Here is a 19,783-nt window from a genome sequence, read left to right as displayed (position 1 = left end):
AAAATAGGAAAACTTATTCATTGCTAGTGGGCATGTAAAATGGTGCAGCTGTTCTGGAGGATGGTTTGGGAGTTCCTCAGGTAGCAAAGTATAAAGGGTTGCTTACAACCTGGCAATCCATTACTCTGTATATACCGACAAAATCTAAAAGCAGAGGCACAAACAGACATCTGCACAACTATGTTCATGTTAGCATTATTCATAATTGACAAAATGATAAAAACAACCGAAGTGTCCATCAATGATGAATGAATAAATAAAATGTGATATACCCGATGATGGAATATTATTCAGCAGCAAGGAAGAATGAAATCCTGAAAAAAGTGACAACATGGATGAACCTTAAGGATATCATGTTAAGTAAAATAAGTCAGACATAAGAGGATTGTTTGATCTCACTGATACGAATTAATTTTAATACTTAAACTCACAGAGATAAAATCTAGAAAAGAGGTTACCAGGAAACAGAATGAGGCTACAGAGTGGGGAGCAGATGCTTAATATGTACAGACTTTTTAACTAGGTTGAACTTAAACATTTGGAAATGGATTGAGGTGACAGTAGCATAGTACTGTGAGTATAATTAACAGTGCTGAACTGTGGGTGAATATGGTAGAAGGGGAAGTTTAGACTCAAGTAAATCACCAGAAGGAAAACTGGAGGTTAAAACATGGGAATGTATAACACAGTGAATGTTGTGGTGGATGATAACTGTGATTTAACTGTACAAATATAAAACAAGTTATTTCATGAACTTGAGCAAATGTACAACACTATTACAAGGAGTTAAAAATGGAGGGCTATATGGGAGACAATGCACCTACTGCAAACTATGGACAGTGGGTAACAGTAATATTCTTTCATTAACAGTAATAAATATACTACACCAATACCATGGCTCAGTAATAGGTGGGAGTTGGGGGAAGCAATATTTTGGGTTTTCTTTTTAATCTTTTTCTGGAGCAATGAAAATATTCTAAAATTGATCATAGTGATGAATGTAAAACTATGTGATAATATTGTGAGCCACTGACTGTATTCTTCGAATAGACTGTATGATGTGTGAATATATCTTAATAAAATTGCGTTTAGAGACACCTGGGGTGAAAGTCTCCCTGGCAATGTGGGAGATGACTCCCAGGGATGAGTCCAGTCCTGGCACTGTGGGATTGACAATGCCATCCTGATCAAAAGGGGGAAGAAAGATCAAAGGAGTTGGTGAAGGCATACAGAGAAGACAAGGTTTAACAAACAAGCATGAATGTTAAATCATTATACTGATACTTCTTTTAGTCTCCAGTGTCTTGGAGTAGCCAGAAGTAAAAACCTAAATTACGGAAATGTAAACCATACCAAACTCTGAAATCTGTTTTACAACTATTGTCGCAGTGTGCTTTCAAAATTACTGCTTTTTTGTATATACGTTATTTTCCACAATAGAAAGAACTGAATTTAGAAAAACCTACAATGAGCTACCACCACTCACTCATCAGAATAGCTACAATGAAAAATAACAATGCCAAATACTGGTTATTGCTAGTAGGAACATAAGATGGTACAACCACTTGGAAAGCATTCTAGTTTGCTAGTTGCCGGAATGTGATATACCAAAAACAGAACAGCTTTTAAAAAGGAGAATTTATTAAGTTGCAAGTTTGCAGTTCTAAGACTGTGAAAATGTTCCAATTAAAGCAAGTCTTAAAAATGTCCAAATTAAGATAACAAGCAGTTACCTTCACTCAAGAAAGGCTGATGAAGTCCAGGATTTCTCTCTCATCTGGAAAGGCACATGGCGAATATGGTGACATCTACTAGCTTTCTCTCCAGGCTTCCTGTTTGATGAAGCTTCCCCAGGGGCATTTCCCTTCTTCATCTCCAAAGGTCTATGGCTATGTGGGCTCTTGTGGTTCTCGTGGGTCTCTCTTTCTCTCTTCAAAATGCTTCCTCTTTTAAAGGGTTCCAATAAACTAATCAAGACCAACCTAGAATGTCACAACTCCATGGAAGCCATCTAATCAAAAGTTACCACCCACAATTGGGTGGGTCATATCTCCACAGAAACAATCAAAAAGCTCCTAGCCAGCCATACTGAAAAAGGATTAAAGGACATGACTTTTCTGGGTTCCACAACAGACTGACGACAGAAAGGTCTGGCAGTCACTTGAAAACTAAACAAACAACTACCATATGACGTACATAGTACCATACTTACTTCTGTGTATATATCCCAAAGAAATGAAAACTCATGTTCATGCCAAAACCGATACAAAAATGTTCATAACAGCTTTATTTGTAATAGCCAAAAAACTGAAATCAGTCCAGGTTTTCTTTAGCAAGTAAATGGTTAAAAACACTGCAGTACATCCATGGAATTGTAGTCAGAAATAAAAGGAAGCAAACTATTGATATACGCAATAACCTGATGAATCTCTACAGAATTATGCTCAGAAAAAAAGAGTCAAACCCAAAAGGCTACATACTGTACGATTACATTTACATAATGTAATAATTTAAAATGACAAAATTTCAGGGCGGGCCATGGTGGCTCAGCAGGCAGGAATGCTTGCCTGCGATGCAAGAGGACCCAGGTTCGATTCCTTGTGCCTGCCCATGTAAAAAAATAAAAATAAAAATAAAATGACAAAATTTCAGATATGGAGACAATGGTTACCAGACATGGGGGTGGGGGGGACAAGGGAGGAGGTGAGGCAGAGGTTGCAGAGGAGGGGGTGATCACAGTTGCAGGGTCTGGGAGATACAGGAACCTACACAGGAAATGTTTTTTGTTTTTTGTTTTTGGCATGTGTAAGCTCTGGGAATTGAACCCAGGTCTCCCCCAGTGTGGGCGAGAATTCTACCACTGAGCTAACCTTGCACTGCCTCTACACAGGAATTGTATTTGGACCTAATGTAACACAGAAAAGTACCAGTAAAACCAGAGAAATCTGAATAAGACTGGTAGACTGTATCAATATCAACAATCCTGGTTGTGCTATTATACTATAGTTTTACAGTATTATATTACCACTGGGAGAAACAGGACAAAGTATTCAAGGGACCTCAATGTAAGTAACAAGAGACCCAAAAGTTCCTAGACCAGATATGTCCTGAAATGAAGAGGGGCCAGCCTGTGCAGAGAGCATCAACTAGTTTCATCCCCCTATCCCATATTACCGACAGCCCCTTTCAACATGAGAAAGTCAGAATGGGCATAGCCCAACTGTACCAAAAGAGTGGGAGAAAGATGATGGAGTTATACAGAGAAGGCAGGTTTTAAAAAATGAGTATGACTGCTGAATCATTATACTGATATTTCTTTTAATCCCCAGTGTCTGGGAGCAGCTAGTAGTAAAAACCTAAAAATGTCAAATTGTAATCTATACCAAACTCTGAAATCTGTTCTACAACTAATTGGTGCAATGTGCTTTGAACTTTATTGCTTTTTTTATATATGTTATTTTTCACAAAAAAGGAAAAAAGTTGATTGTGATGATAAAAAATAATAATAAAATAAAATAAATAAAAATTAAAAAAGCAATACCACTGAATGTGGCCACTTTGATATTCACTAAAAGAAGAAAGTGAAAATAATAGGACAGAATAAATACTAAAAACTACAACTGATGAAAATATTTATGAAAAATCCTGGAGCCAATATAAAAAAAAAACACATTGTACTGTAAAGAAGGATTTTATAAAGCTTAACAGTAGCTAATTTTTCTTGCTTAATTTAGCTATTTACATATATGTTAGCTTCTGAATGATAGAAATAGCCAGCAAAAGCATTTGTGTCATTTTATATTCACTGCTATGCATTTGGTGTGAGTTAAGAATCGTAAAGAAAAGAGTTATGAGCCCCATCAGGCTAAGAAAAACAACCCGGGACTTCCCAGGGGCGGTTATCTGCTGCCTTGGTTATGCAAGGTTGTAACTGCCGGAGGAAGTTTATCTAAGAATGCAACTGAGAAGGTTGAGTAAGGGAGTTTTGCACAACGAGACAGCTGCTTCTTGCATGAAGCAGCTCCCATGACTCATGCGCGAAAAATGTTTGTTATCTGCTTCTTGCAAAATGTTTGTTATCTGCTTCTTGCAAAATGTTTGTTATCTGCTTCTTGCAAAATGTTTGTTATCTGCTTCCTGCATGAAGCAGCACCTGTGACCCATGCTCGACCCTCACCCCTCTCCTCCTACCCCTTAAAAGCTTCCCCAAACCCAGGCTCGGGGCTCTCTGTTCCTGCGTGTTCAGTGAGCCCCACGCATGTGTGGTAAATAAACCCCTTGCATGTTGCATGAGAGAACGTCTCTTGGAGTCCTCCTTTGCGTGGCAAAACTCTCGAATTCTTACAGTACATGTGGAAAAATCAACAGAGAAGACCTAACACTCATAGCTGAAACAACAGTCACTTGTAATGGAAAGAAAATCATGTTGGTATTAAACATTGACAGTGACACTTTATACCAGAATGTAATAGAGTAGAACTTTATACCAGAACGTAATAAGAGTAGGACTTGGCAAATTATTGCTTGTGGGCCAAATCTGGCCCACTGCCAGGTTTTGTAAATAAAGTTTTATTGGAACAAAGCCATGTTTCTTCATGTATGAACTCTCTATAGATGATTTTGCACTACAATGACACAGCTGAGATATGACAGAGATCATTCTGCCTGCAAAGCCTAAAATATTTACTATGTGACCCTTTACAGGAAAAAAGAAAAAGTCTGCTGACCCCTGCAACAGAGTAACATACTTAAGATACTTGAGGAAAGAAAGTGTAAGCCAAGTATTTTCATTGAGCCAAACTGACCTTCAAACATAAAAGCCACAGATAACATTTTAAATATGAAAGGTATTATTCACCTGAGCCAGTTCTGAAGACCCGCTAAGCTTAGACTACCAAATGATGATTACAGAAGCTTCAGCATAAGGATTTGTGTTGAACACTGAGTATATTTAACAGTAGAACGAAAACTAAATGCCAGGCAAAGTGTCACAGAGTAGATGTGAGTCATACAGAGTGAAGAGACAAAATTCAGAAATCTTAAGGAACGAGAACTGACTGGTCTGGGCGTGTGATGACGTCTGGAAGTCGGGACTGAGAATAAGGGAGGAGTCACTGATCAGTTCTCATTCCTAGACTGGAAAAATGGGTGGAAGACGGCACCAGTCACTGTAGGGAATACCAATGAAGACATGGATTTGAACAGGAAGATAGCATGAGAAGTTTGGAACATGCTGAATGTGAAATGACTATGGAACATCCAAGTGAGTATGTCCACTCAGTAGGGAAACAAAGACTTATATTCACAAGAGAAGCCCTCACTGGATGTAATGTTAGGGAGTTATCAGCCTAAGAATGTGTGAAACAACCAGGATGCAAGAAACAAGACCAATATCTGAAAACACACACGTACACAACATGTCCTCAGAACTCACAAGATAATAATAGTATCAATACCACTGAATTTGGCCACTTTGATATTCACCAATATTCCGAACCAATTATTAAGGATTTTCTACTCTAAACCATTTAAAATAAAAATTTTTAAATAATGAATATGAAGAGTGAATAAAAACAAAATAAAGCCTTTAACTACCTACTTTAACAACTTTTAATGACATATACAGTTGATCATATTGCTCTGTATTGGTCCTTTCTGGCACTCAAGAATCAGACTCCCAATACGGTTAAATAAATAAATAAATAAAAGATAAAAGCACTATAAAATCACATATATGGAGTGAAGTGCATGAAAGGCAAAAGGGGAGAGGGCTAGACTGGAAGGAAGAAGTAGTCCTGGGGAAAAGTTCACAAATATTGTTAACCTTGTTCCAGAAATATAAAGCCCAGAAGAGAAAAGTAGAGCTCCTGAAATGTGATTATCCCTTTAAAATGCAATGGTAAAATAAATAAATAAATGGTTATAAGAAAAAGTGTACATTTCATTGAAGGGACACAATATTTACAATTAGAAAAACAGAAAAGGATACTCTGGTGTCAGTTTTGAGGAAAACCAAAAACCAAAAAAGAATACAGACAAGACATGTCATATACCTAAGATCAAAGTAAAAAGGTAAATGAATAATCCAAAAACAATTTAGCCAAGCAAGGAAAAGCAGTGGAGGCAACTTTAGATAATTCTCTGGAAATTAAAAAAATGTTTCAGTTAATGGAATCCTTGAAGAATAACAAACAGAAACATTTTTCATCATCAAGTGAAAAGATATCTGCAGTGAAGTTTTGTTTTTTGTTTTTTTTTTTGTATGGGTAGGCGCTGGGAATCGAACTCTGGTCTCCGGCACGGCAGGCAAGAACTCTGCCTGCTGAGCCACTGTGGCCCTGCAGTGAGTTTTAATAGAACTCCTGTTCTTTGCAGGTTTCCTTTTTAAAACAAACGTATAATAGTTACTAGCAATTCTACACACCATACTTTTTGCCCTGCATCTAGAGCTACCAAAATCACAGATTTCAGGGGACAAGTTAGGTGGATGAGAAAGCTTTTCTCCAAGGAGAGGGAGACCTGCTCCCTGCACTAGGCCTACCAGAGAACAAGGTGGATCAGAAGAAAAAAAAGGAAGAATGACAATGTATCATTTTAAGGTAATTATTCTTAATGTTTTAACATCTTATTACAGCTTTAATATCTTATTAAAAAGTTTTAACATCTTATTAAAGTTTTTTAAAATTACATTTCACATGAAGTTATACAGTTAATCTTTTGAGATGCATATGATGTCACTTTTCTTTGTTACAATAATATTACTGATATCCTACACTACACCTCTTTGCTTAAAACATTATTTGATAAAGTGTTTCTGAAATACATCCTCTTTGTTACTAAAGACACTGGCATTACTAATTTGAAACTAGTGAAAAAGCTCTACAACCCTTTAAGTTAAAGACTTTGCAAAATAAACTTGAATTCAGATGCATAACCTGCCTTTCTCCAGAAAAGTCTATAAAACTTTGTTGGCATTGGATGCAAAATAAAATTCTAAACTTTGCATTCAGTACATTTGGTTTCTTAACTTTTATTTGAATTTAAGACTAAGCTTTACCAAACAACAAAATTTACACTGTAACTAACCAACCACAGTCCTCATTATGGAATCCGTGCAGTGCATTTGTTACCTAGGAAACGGACCAGAGCCCAGGCAGAGTGCAATTTCAGTCTAGCTTAAAAGAATTCTCCAATCATGCTGGTAAATAAAGTCCATAAATCAACTAATCAGAAGCAAGGTCAAGAAGTATCACATAAGAGTTAAGCTCTATGGAAACTTTTTTTAAAAGGAAAAAAGAAACCTGTGGGGTTTCTTTGAGCATCTATGTAGATCTCTTAAGTAAATATTTTGAGCAGGTTTCTTTACAAACACAAACTGCCAGAAAATAAACTGTTCAAAATAAATGGCTTCTCTCCAATCTTCAGCATCTCTATTTTTGACACTATTTAAGAGAAAAAGCTTCTTTAGAGCCAGCCTCATACATCTGGTAGCAGAATATTAGTCCAAGAATGGATTCTGCATTTTCAGGCAATCAGCATGGACTTGCGCTGTTCTTCAACAACGTGAAAGAAAAACTGGAAAGGGAGGTCACTACCCACACCTTTCAGTCAGACTTGCTTCCCCACAAGGTTACAAAAACCGGACTGGAAAGTCAAAAGACCTTAAGAAAAATAAATAAATAAATAAAGACTTGAAAGTCACAGACCTATTATAAAGAATCAACTGTAATTAAGCAGTTTTCCATTTATTATTAATTACAATACGAGTCATTTGAGGGTTCCAGTTACCATAAAGTGGCCATTTTAAGTTTCCTTTAATGATACCACATTCAGGAAAATGTTGATTTTAAAGCCTATCTAATTTAACTGTGGACAGCTTAGTGTTGTTTAAAAAAAAGAAATGGTCAAATGTCAGTTCACACTATTCAGACATATTTAAAAATCCAATCTTGCACAAATTCAAAATTTTGTAAAGTAGCATCTAACTGTCACAAAATAAAAAGCAGCAGGAAACAATATTTCAACCATGAAAAGTGAAAATCAGTTAATATGCCTTCCTAAACACTGATTTACCAAAAAGGAAATTAAAGGTTCTCTGAAATGTATCTTGATTGCACTGAAATACTGGTAATCATATAAAAACCAAAAAATAACCTACAGAGCACAATCAAAAGAGGAAACAACTACTTTTATCCTTTAACCAGTCCACTAAATCCAAGAAGACTGTTAGCCTAACTACAACTTTGCTAAAGCAGTTCTCATTACAGTCTACACCCTGTAAATGTTGAGTTTACATAGTGACTCTTCGCTAAACCTTATCGCTACCACTGACAGCCTTGAAAATACAAAATATAAGCAATTCGATTTGTTAGCTTGTCTTTTTTAATACTTCAAAGAGTTAATGAAGAGTATGTTTAGCTAAGTAAGAGTCAAAACTTTGGAAATGGCTTAGGACTCCACTGCACTCATAAAGCCTGAACAAATTTCAGTACCAATCTTTTTTGGGACATCCTTAAGGGAAAAGAAAAAGAAACCAACATTTTGTCAAGGGCCTAACAGAGTCATGCAGGGAGCTCTGAGCCTTTGTGCAGAGTTGCAATTCATTTACCTAATCTAGACCGGAAGTCAACGCAGGAACTAATAAAATTTGATCAACTCAAAGGGTTTGGCCTGATTATTGTTAGACGTAACTTCAAAGAGGTTCTAAATGTGCATAAATGGACATTCCAGGCATTTATAAAATTAGTCATGCAATAATATTAATCAGGCAACAATCTAGGATAAACCTTTCTCATGAGAAAGAGACCAGTATTTTAGGCATACTAAACCATCTCTCCTTTATCATTACAAAGGTCAATTTGTCTAGTTAAAAGGGGTTAAGCAGTGTATTATTTTCAGATGAATTTCTACATCAGATCTGAAGAAACTTTAAATAACAAATATTTTTATACCATACTGTTTTTCTTTCAAGTTTAGAAGATACTGTTTTTTTTTTTAAGAAAGCCTCCATTTTCTATATATAGATATGCTTACATATATTGAGTAGGCTTCAAAATTGTTTTATAAAAATTTCCTTGGGAAAAAAAATTTCTTTGGCAACTGTCAGACTTAAGTTTATCAATATAGATTCTCACATACTAGGGGGGAAAAAGTCTCTAGAAATGAGCATCAGACTGAGGTTAATAAGGAGATATAAACCCCTACCTTAAAAGTCTGAATCCGTAAACAATGAATTTTCTGGGCGTTTATTCAAATTCATTTATTATCTGAGTATCTACAAACACAAAGCAACTGTTCATAAGAAACTCAGCCAGCTAATTAAATACTATAAATCAGAAATATCACTCTACAGTACTTTTCAAAACACTAAATCCACCATCTACAACACAACCCAACAGACACATAAATACGGAGAATAAATTAGGGAAAACACAGAGGGAGGGAAAATTACTTTTAACATCCATGTTCTAGCCATATGTTGTCAAAGATCTCATCTCTCAACACATTAAAAATGAAGATTTTGCTTGCCTGAATAGAAAGCCAGATAATTGTATATCGCACTCCAATTTAACCTCCGCCATGGAAGCTGTCAGTACCTGACTCGCTTGTTAACTGTTCATTTAATAGGTTGAGGAATCTGTCATCTTACTCCTATGGAGTCTGGAAAATTACAGAACTTTACCCCAAAACTTAAGGGGAAAAAAAAGCAGAAATAAGTATATAATTGTAAAAATCACTGCCATGTTCATTTTTTTCCTTCTTCCTGTCTCTACCAAATTAAAAAAAAAAAGTCATCAAAAAAAAACAAGATCAGGTCTTTGATCTCTGGTCCGATTTCGTTCAGCCCAATCTCCCCTACCCAGAGGAATGTATTTCTTGATATATTTGAAAACAAACAAACACAAGTGACTGTGCGCAGCCTCAGATGGGGGGGAGCCTTTCGTAGAAAGCCCTCCTCCGTTAGAAACAATAAATAAGGGACGAAGCGATGCACGTTCCTTCACACACGCCCCAAACGCACCTCGCTGTGCCTCCGGAGGAGGGAAACAAGTGGGGCAAAGCCCTGAACCACCGCTCCTTCTCGACCTCTCTCTCCATAACCACCTCAAGTCTTGGAAACTAGAGGGCCAGATCTTTTCTTTCTCCTTCCCGCCGTCCTTCCCACCTCAAACAGAAGCAAGAGCAGGAGCAGGCGAGTCAGACCCACGCAGCACGCCCGCGGCCACAAGAGATGCTGGGCGGCGGGTCGGCCCGGGAGCAGCCGGGAGGAAACAGATCTGCGGCCGCCGCCGCCGCCGCCGCCGCCGCCGCGGGTGCTCGCTCCCAGAGCCCGTGGGTTCTCCGCCCCTCAGAACCCAAGCCAGTCGCCACCGACGTCCGGCCGCCGGGGTCTCGGTCCTCCCTCCCGACCGCTTCTCCTCCCACCCCCCTCAAGAGGAGACAAAAGGACGGTTCAGACGGGTCACTGCGCGGCAAGCGAAGGGGAGACAGAGAAGACCCCAGCGCGACCGGCCCCCACACAAAGGGGCTCCTCCGCCCCGGCTGCAGCCTCGGCGCGCTCGTCCCCGCCCCGCGCGCGGACTCTCACCCACCTGCAGGTGTCTGTGCGTCTGTCCATAGGAACGCGGCGGTGGAGAGGGGGGGCCTGCAGGCGCCGGGCAGCCCGGGCTGGACGGGGCGGGACGTAGGGAAGGGAGAGAAAGCGGCCAGAGAGACGTGGACCGAAGGCAAACGAAGCGGAGAAGGCGTCCAGCGGGCGGCGGCAAAGGCGCGGGACGGAGTGGGGGGCGGGGGCGCCAGCCTGGCTCGGCCGACCGGCGCGCGCCGCTCAGTGCGCCCCGGGCTCCGCGCGCCGGGCTCGGAGCGCTGCGGGCGGGCGGGCGTGGGGAGGGAGGGCGGGGGAGGGGGCGGGGCGCTGGAGGGGCGGGGCCGGCGAGCGGGGCGGGGGCTCGGACCCCGGGCTCCAGCCGCCACCGGAAACGTGCTTTGGTCGGCGAGACCTACAGGAAGTGTGTAACGACACCTCCTACGACACGCACGGAGCTTGCAGCTGTCGCTACCCCGAGGAGGTATGAACGGACCCTCCTGCTCCATACACGCCACCTACGCAGCGTCCGGCGCCCCGGCCAGGGAAGTATGGAACAACCCATTTTCCGCGCGAGAGCTCCGTCTCCGCTGCCCGGGCGGGTGTGGCCCTCATGATCTCCGCTACATAGCCGAAGTGGGCAGCGCGGTTTCGCACCACCCGCCGGGTCCCCGCGGCGCCCGCTGCTCTTCGGAGGCCCTACGGTTCCACCTAAAAGGCAGTGAGCAGACAGAGCCTGTTCCGTTTATGAGGTGTGTGGAACCTGTTATAACGCACTGAGCACAATTACCTTTATTCCCAGGGTGTGAGAACACTCCCATCAACTGACGCACAAGGCAGGCACGGGCTGCCCCTCGGAGGTTCCTTATGTCTTACACACTCAAACACCTCCCACTTGGGAGGCGGCGTTTGTTTAATAACATCTAAAACATACCAGTTCCTTCAGCACTCCAGAGAGCATACAAGAACACGTACATGACCGACACAGCAGTGGTGTGGACATGCTGCATGCTTAGCTTCCTCCTCCTCTATTTTACCTAAGACATGCTTTTGTAACTCGAACTGTAAAGAAGGATTTTATAAAGCTTAACAGTAGCTAATTTTTCTTGCTTAATTTAGCTATTTACATATATTTTAGCTTCTGAATGATAGAAATAGCCAGCAAAAGCATTTGTGTCATTTTATATTCACTGCTATGCATTTGATGTGAGTTAAGAATTGTAAAGAAGAGAGTTATGGGCCCCATCAGGCTAAGAAAAACAACCCGGGACTTCCCAGGGGCGGTTATCTGCTGCCTTGGTTATGCAAGGTTGTAACTGCCGGAGGAAGTTTATCTAAGAATGCAACTGAGAAGGTTGAGTAAGGGAGTTTTGCACAACGAGACAGCTGCTTCTTGCATGAAGCAGCTCCCATGACTCATGCGCGAAAAATGTTTGTTATCTGCTTCTTGCAAAATGTTTGTTATCTGCTTCTTGCATGAAGCAGCACCTGTGACCCATGCTTGACCCTCACCCCTCTCCTCCTACCCCTTAAAAGCTTCCCCAAACCCAGGCTCGGGGCTCTCTGTTCCTGCGTGTTCAGTGAGCCCCACGCATGTGTGGTAAATAAACCCCTTGCGTGTTGCATGAGAGAACGTCTCTTGGAGTCCTCCTTTGCGTGGCAAAACTCTCGAATTCTTACAGAACTATGTTAAGGCTGTGCACTAAATACTTAGGGGATATTTGTTCATTTAATCCTAACAACCCTATGAAGTGGGTGCTATTAGCATCCCCATTTTATGGATGAGAAAACTGAGGTTCAGAGAAGTCAAGAAATCTGCCTAAGGTCCCTTATCTCTAGAAGGTGGCAGAGCTGAAATTTCACCCCGGCTAGTCTGGCACTAGATTCCAATCCCTTTGACACTTAGAACACTAAGCATCTCAAAAATAATGATGACTAATAACATTTAGAGCCTTATATAGTGCCCACATCTTGGCTTCACTCAACTTGTGACAAGGAAACCTCAGTCACTCCTACCGTTGGGTAGGTGAAGGGAGAAAAGAATGTGACCTGAGGCAGAGAGAGGCAAATTTCAAAACACAGGAGAAAGGATCTAGGGTCATACAAAACCCAGGGGGATAGCTTTCCTTGTCACCTCAAGCACACTCTCCTCTATAGCGGCCTCTACCAACCCCTCTCCCATCCAGAATCCAGCTGACTCAAGTTGATACTCTTTACACCTTGCCCTATCAATACTGTTCATGGGCTAAATGAAACTGTTTGTGTAAACATTCTTCACAAAATAATGTCTGTAAAAAAAATTAAAACTTTAAAAAGTGAGTTACATATTTCAGAGATGCAGTTTCATTTGTGTAAAGGGTATTTCAACCGTGATGAATTTTTAAAATGATACAGGCTTCCAACTATTGATGGAAACTTAACTCCTCCACTGAGAACTACAAAAGCCAATTAAAATGTTTTGAGAAAGTAAAAAATAAATTTAAAATAAATAAATAAATAAAAATGCGACTCCACCCATTCCAGGTGGGTCTTTTAAAAGTGAGGCTATTGGAGAGTAACTAAAGCAGCTAAGGCTTGAGAGTCCAAGAGCTCAGATAGAAGGAAGACACTATTGGAACCTACATTCTCAGCCACTTTTCCTTTTTGGGGAGCATTGTTGTGTTGTGTCTAGGGATATATAGAATCCATACAGAATGGCATCATAAAGCTTATAGCAGTGTTATTGGCATGGAGATTCAAAAATTGGAAGTCAGGTTTATCAAAGCGCGTAGGATTCAAAGCCATCCCAGAGAAAAGGCAATCACAGAAAAATGAGCATATCACTCTACATGCCTTTTCTCCTCAAAGTATTTGCAGATTCCTAACCTGTGCATGCAAGGGGCAAGAAGCCAAGAAACCAGAAAGCAACTGCTGAAAGGAAAAAAAATACCCAAGCAGAAGTTTTTTTGTCAGTCTTATGGTGCTGGAAAGAATTGAATTGGAAGAGGAGCCCTGGTAAACACCCCAAGTTTTCAGTTTAGACCTTTAAAGAACTACACTGTGGGAGTAAAGGCAAATCAGAAATAGCCCTAATCACTCCTGAAACACAGCCTGGAACTCTCAATTCTTGGTGGAATTAGGATGATCATTCCAAATCACTGAAACTGTTGTGCTGTGTTCCAGTAGCCTTGATTCTTGAAGACTATAATGATAAAGTTTTTACAATGTGACCTTGTGATTGTGAAAACATTGTGTCTGATGCTCCTTTTCCGCAGGGTATGGACAGATGAGTAAAAATAACAATAGGGCAGGCAATGGTGACGCAGTGGCAGAGTTCTCGCCTGCCATGCCAGAGATCCGGGTTAGATTTCCAGTGCCTGCCCATGCAAAATAAATAAATAAATAATATGGGGTGTGCTGGCTTGAAAGGATTATATGCCCTAGAGAAGCCATGTTTCAAACCTGATCCGGTCTTGTGGGAACAACCCTTTGTTTTAATCCCTATTCAGTACTATAGGTTGGAAACTTGATTAGGTTATCGCCACAGAGATGTGACTTACCCAATTGTGGGTATTAACCTTTCATCAGAGGGAGATGCGACTCCACCCATTCCAGGTGGGTCTTGATTAGTTTACTTTAAAAGAGGAGAGCCTCCAGGAGAGCTCTCACAGCCAGAGACCTTTGGAAATGGAGAAGGAAAACGCCCCTTGGGGAGCTTCATGAAACAAGAAGCCTGGAGAGAAAGCTAGCTTGTTCACCATGTGCCCTTCCAGTTGCGAGAGAAACCCTGAACTTCATCAGCCTTTCCTGAGTGAAGGTAACCTCTTGTTGGTGCCTTAACCTGGACATTTTTATAGACTTGCTTTAATTGGGACATTTTCATGGTCTTAGAACTGTAAACTTGTAACTTACTAAATTCGCCTTTTAAAAAAGCCATTCTGTTTCTTGTATATTGCATTCTGGCAGCTAGAAAACTACAACAGCAGGGATAAGGGGTAAAATATAGCCCTTCAGAAGAAAGGCCATATAAATATGAAATAGGTCAAAGCAAGAATAAACCCTATGGGGATAAATTGGAATTGGCGGTATTGACCTGAACTCATGATTTATATGTGTGTGTATATGCCTGTATATTTGCACATGTATATATAAGCATGTGTATATACTTTTATACATGTGTATGTATATGTGCATACACATGTATGTATTTCCTAACTCCGTCTGCTGAAAGGGTAAAGAAGAAAAGATACTCCAGTAGCAATAAGTACGTCTAGCATTCAGATATTGGTTTCCAATACCACTCTTCACTGAAAGGAACAAGGACCCCTTGGAGAAACGGCTGATTCTAAGACTGGGCAGGGTGGCTATAAGATGAGCCTGGGATATCTTGTCTGTCAGTAAATAAAGAAGTGCTTCTCTCTCTCCCCCCAAAAATAAAATTATAGGGCAAGTCACAAGAACAAAGGAGCCAGCTTGAATCAGCTTCCATGGGCCAAATCTAGGACAATGAGTAATTCAAGAGCCCATCTTGACAATAAAAACAGAAATCAACAAATATATAATGCACATATACTTAGAAAATGGGGAAGAAGGAAGGGTTCTTTAGTATAGTATTGCGTAGCAGCTGGTAAATGTAGAAGTATTGAGTTGGAAGATCAACATAAAAAAAGGGGTAAAATATGTTGAGTAGATTGAAATACTAGTGGTCATTGAGACAGAGGGTTTAGGGGTATGGGATATATGAGTTCTTTCTGTTTATTTTTTCTTTTTCTGAAGTGATGCAAATATTGTAAAAATGATCATGGTGTTGAATACACAACTATGTGATGATATTGTGAGCCATTGATTGTATACCATCGATGGACTGTATGTGTGTGAAGATTTCTCAATAAAATTTTTTTTTAAAAAGGTGATCTTCCCATTTTCAGACTAATGGGCAGAAAAAATTAAATGCTCTTGGCGGAAATGTCTTTGTACTTTTCCATATACAATGTCTTGTATTACATTAAAAATTACTAAATATGATTTGCTTTGCCATTTCTGAAAAAAGAAAAAAAAGACTGCTGAATATTTGAGTGGGATTCCTTGAATCTGTAAATTGCTATGGGTGGTATTACTATTTTAACAATATTGAGTCTTCATGATCCCAGGATGTCTTTCCATTTATTTTGGTCTTCTTTCAGCAATATTTTGTTTAGTACATTGAACTATTCAGTGTTCAAGTCTTTTACAGCCTTAGCTAAATTTATACCTAGATACTTTATTCTTTTAGATGCTATTGTAAGTGGAATTTTCATTTCCTTTTCAGATTGTTCATTTTTGATGTATAGAAACAGCACTGATGTATGTGTGTTGGTCTTGTAGCCCACAACTTTGCTGAATTCATTTATTAGCACTAGTTGCTTTCTTGTGAATTCCTTGGAATTTTCTAAATACAGGATCATGGCATCTGTGAACAGAGATAATTTCACTTCTTCCTTTCCAATTTGGATGCCTTTTATTTCTTTTTCTTACTTAATTACTCTAATTCCAGTACAGTGTTGAAAAGTAATGGTCAAAGTAGGCATCTGTGTTGTGTTCCTGATTTAAGAGGAAGCTTTCATTCATTCACCACCGACTATGACTTTAGCTGTGGGTTTTTCATAAACACTCATTGTCATGTTGAGAAAGTTCCATTCTATTTTTAGCTTTTTGAGTATTTTTATCAAAAAAAGGTACAGGATTTTGTCAGATGGCTTTTTTGCATTAAGAGGATCATGTGGGGTTTTTTTCCCCTCATTCTTTTCATGTAATGTATTACATTAATTTTTTCCTCATGTTTAGCCATCCTTGCATTCCTGGGATAAGTGCACTCGGTTGTGGAGTATAATTCTTTTATTATACTGTTTGATTTGGTTTCCTAATACTTTGTTGAGAGTTTTGGGGGTTCTATTCATAAGGGATAATTGGTCTGTAGTTTTATTTGCTTTTGATGTCTTTATCTGGCTTTGGTATTAGGGTAATGCTGGCCTCACAAAATGAGTTAGGAAGTGTTCCTTCCTCTGTGATATTGTGGAACAATTTGAGAAGCACTGGTGTTAATTTTACTTTGGACGTGTGGTAAAATTCACCAATGAAGCCATCTGGTCTTGGCCTTTTCTCTATTGGGAGATTTTAATTACTGATACAATCTGTTCACTTGTTATTGATCTGTTGAGCTCTTCTGCTTCTTCAGTCAGTGTAGGTAGTTTGTGTGTTTCTAGGAATTTTTCCGTTTCATCTGGCTATCTAATTCATTGCCATAAAGTGTTCATAGTAACCTCTTATCATTGTTATTTCTATAAGGTTGGTTGTAATTACCCCAATTTCATGTCTGATTTTAGTTCTTTTCATTATCTTTTTTTTTCCCTTTGTCAGTCTAGCTAAAGGTTTGTCAATTTTATCGATCTTTTCAAAGAACCAACTTTTGGTTTGTTGAGTCTATTGTTTTTCTTTTAATATTTCATTTATTTCCCCTCTAACCTTTACTATTTCCTTCCTTCCAGTCACTTTGGGTGTAGTTTACTTTCATATTGTAATTCCTGCAGAAGTGAAGTTAGGTCATTGATTTGAGTTCTGTCTTATTTTGTAATGTGTTTACAGCTGTAGATTTCCATCTGACCTCTGCCTTTGCTACCTCCTGTAAATTATGGTGTGTGTGTTTTCATTTTCATTTGCCTAAAGATATTTTCTAATTTCTCTTGTGATTTCTTCCTTGGCCTATTGGTTGTGTAAGGGTGTATTGTTTAATTTCCACGTATCTATGGATTTTCCATTTTTCTTTCTGACATTGATTGCTAGCTTCATTCCATTGAAGTTGGAGAGGTACCTTGTGTAATATTCTTATGAATTTATTAAAATTTTATTTTCTGACATAACATATGGTCTTCCAAGATAATAATCCATGGGAAATAGAGAAGAATGTGTAATATGTTCAGTGAAGTGTTCTATATTTGTCTGTTTGGTCTAGTTTGTTTATAGTATTGTTAAAGCCCTTTATTTCTTTATTGATCATCTGTGTAGATATTCTAGCCATTATTCAAAATGGTGCTTTGTAGTCTCCTACTATTAATATAGAGCTGTCTGTTTCTCCCTTCAATTGTTAATGTTTGTGTGATATATTTTGGAGCCTAATGTTAGGTGCACATATGTTTGTAATTGATAAATCTGGCTGAGTTGTCCCATTGCTAATTTATAGCAAACTTCTTTGTCCTTTTTAACGATTTTTAACTTAAAGACTATTTTATCTGCTCTTAGTATACTTACTTCAGCTCTATTGTATTTACTGTTTGCAAAGAATATTTTTTCTCAAAAAATACTTTAACCTACTTGTGTCTTTGAACTTAAGACAATGTTCTTATAAACAGCATACAGTTGCATCATGCTTTTTTCTCATTCTGCCGATCTCTACCTTTTGATTGAATAATTTAGTCTATATTTAAAGTCATTACTGGTAATGCATGACTTTTTTTTTCTGCCATTCTATTTGGTTTTTGTAAGTCTTATAACTTTATCATCCCTGATTTCTTATTGCCTACTTTTCTACTTAGTTGATCTTTTTAGTGAACCATTTAAAATCTCCTCTCATTTCCTTCTGTGTATATTTTAGGTATTTTCTTTGTGGATATAATGGATCTTAAATTTATCATCCTACATTTATAACAATCTCCTTTGAGTTTTTGCATTTTTATAACAATTTTATTGATATATAATTCACATTAAAGTGCACAATTAAAATTTTTTAGTGTATTCCAGAGTTGTGCAGACATTACCACAATCAATTTTAGAACATTTTCAAAGCCCCCAATAAAACCCTGGATCCATTTCAGTCCCTGTTTTCCCACAATCCTCCTGCCTTAGGCAATCATTAATCTACTTTCTGTCTCTATAAATTTACCTATTCTGAACATTTCATATAAATGGAATCATACAATATGTGGTCTTTTGTGGTTGGCTTCTTTCCTTAGGTGCATCCATGTTGTAGCATTTTTCAGTATTCCATTACTTTTTATTGCCAAATAATAATTTATTATATGGATAATACCATATTTTATTTACCCATTTATCAGTTGATGGACATTTGGTTTATTTCCTCCTTTTGGTTATTATAAATAATGCTGCACAAAACACTCATGTACAAGTTTTTGAATGGACCTGTGTTTTCATTTCTCTTGGGAATATATCTAGGAGTGGATTTGCCAGGCCATATATTAACTCTGTGTTAACTTTGTGAGGAACTGCCATATTGTTACCCAGTGTCCAAACCATTTTTCATTCCCATCAGCAGACTAAGATGGTTCAAGTTTATCCACATCCTAGTCAACATTTATTATTATTTGTCTCTTTGATTATAGTCATCCTATTGGGTGTGAAGTAGTATCTTCTGATTTTTTTTCTGTTCAAATGCAATCTTATTGAGATATATTCACATACCATAGAATCCATGCAAAGTATATGCATTAGACTGAGGGAAAGGGAGGGAAGAAGACCAGCCAGTCTAGGATGGAAGTTCCCTACCTGATATTTTTTACATTCTTTGATTCAGCATTTGTGGGTCCTTCTCTATTATGAACCTTCTTCCAGAGTTCAAGCAAGTGATATTTGTCTTTTATTCACTGAATCTTTGGGGAAAATTTTTCAGTAGATGTATTACATCACCATGTTAATGATGTCACCCCTTCATTTGATTTTGTTTTTTTTTTTTTTGCATGTGCAGGCACCAGGAATCAAACCTGAGTCTCCAGCATGGCAGGCGAGAGCCACACACTGTCACACCGCCCACCCCTTCATTTGATTTTATAGCAACTTAACTTCAATAACATACAAGAACTGTTTCTTACCTGTCCCTCTGCCTCCTTTTTATTGGTTTTGTCACATTTTGCATCTTTACATTTTGTGTGCCCAACAACAGAAATTTATCATTACTTTCATATGTTTGTGTTTTAAATCATGTAATAAGGAAAATGTGGCGTTACAATCTGAAAATACAGTAGTTGTGAAATTTATATATTTTTTTCATCCCTGTGGAGTCCACTCATTTTCTTTAGAGGGTAAATTGCAAATTAAGTCACACCCCCATTAAGTACAGACATAGAATTCCTCACATAATTTTTCTGGCTTATCAGTTAAAGTGGTGGATGAGGACTCTGCACATCCATTAGATTTATATTGTGAGTTCTTGCATATGGTATATCATCAGAC

General features: G+C 38.7%; 1 protein-coding gene across 5 annotated transcripts in view; it reads right to left on the bottom strand.

Annotated features, from left to right (window-relative positions):
• KIAA1958 (KIAA1958 ortholog) overlaps positions 1–11,450 on the bottom strand; it is a 284,958-nt gene extending 273,508 nt beyond the window's left edge. For 2 of the 5 annotated variants that reach the window (XM_077142195.1, XM_077142204.1), the window contains exon 1: positions 10,593–10,786. The gene's annotated coding sequence lies outside the window, so the exon portion shown is untranslated. Of the gene's footprint in view, positions 1–10,592; positions 10,793–11,375 lie in introns of those variants that run through there. The other 3 variants (XM_077142176.1, XM_077142212.1, XM_077142185.1) reach the window with 3 other exon arrangements.
• Between the last annotated feature and the right edge of the window lie 8,333 nt (positions 11,451–19,783).

The sequence above is a fragment of the Tamandua tetradactyla genome, chromosome 2 (assembly GCF_023851605.1).
Source record: "Tamandua tetradactyla isolate mTamTet1 chromosome 2, mTamTet1.pri, whole genome shotgun sequence".
Lineage (NCBI taxonomy): Eukaryota > Metazoa > Chordata > Mammalia > Pilosa > Myrmecophagidae > Tamandua > Tamandua tetradactyla.
Note: the sequence above shows the minus strand (reverse complement) of the source record. Positions and strands in the feature narration are given on the sequence as shown.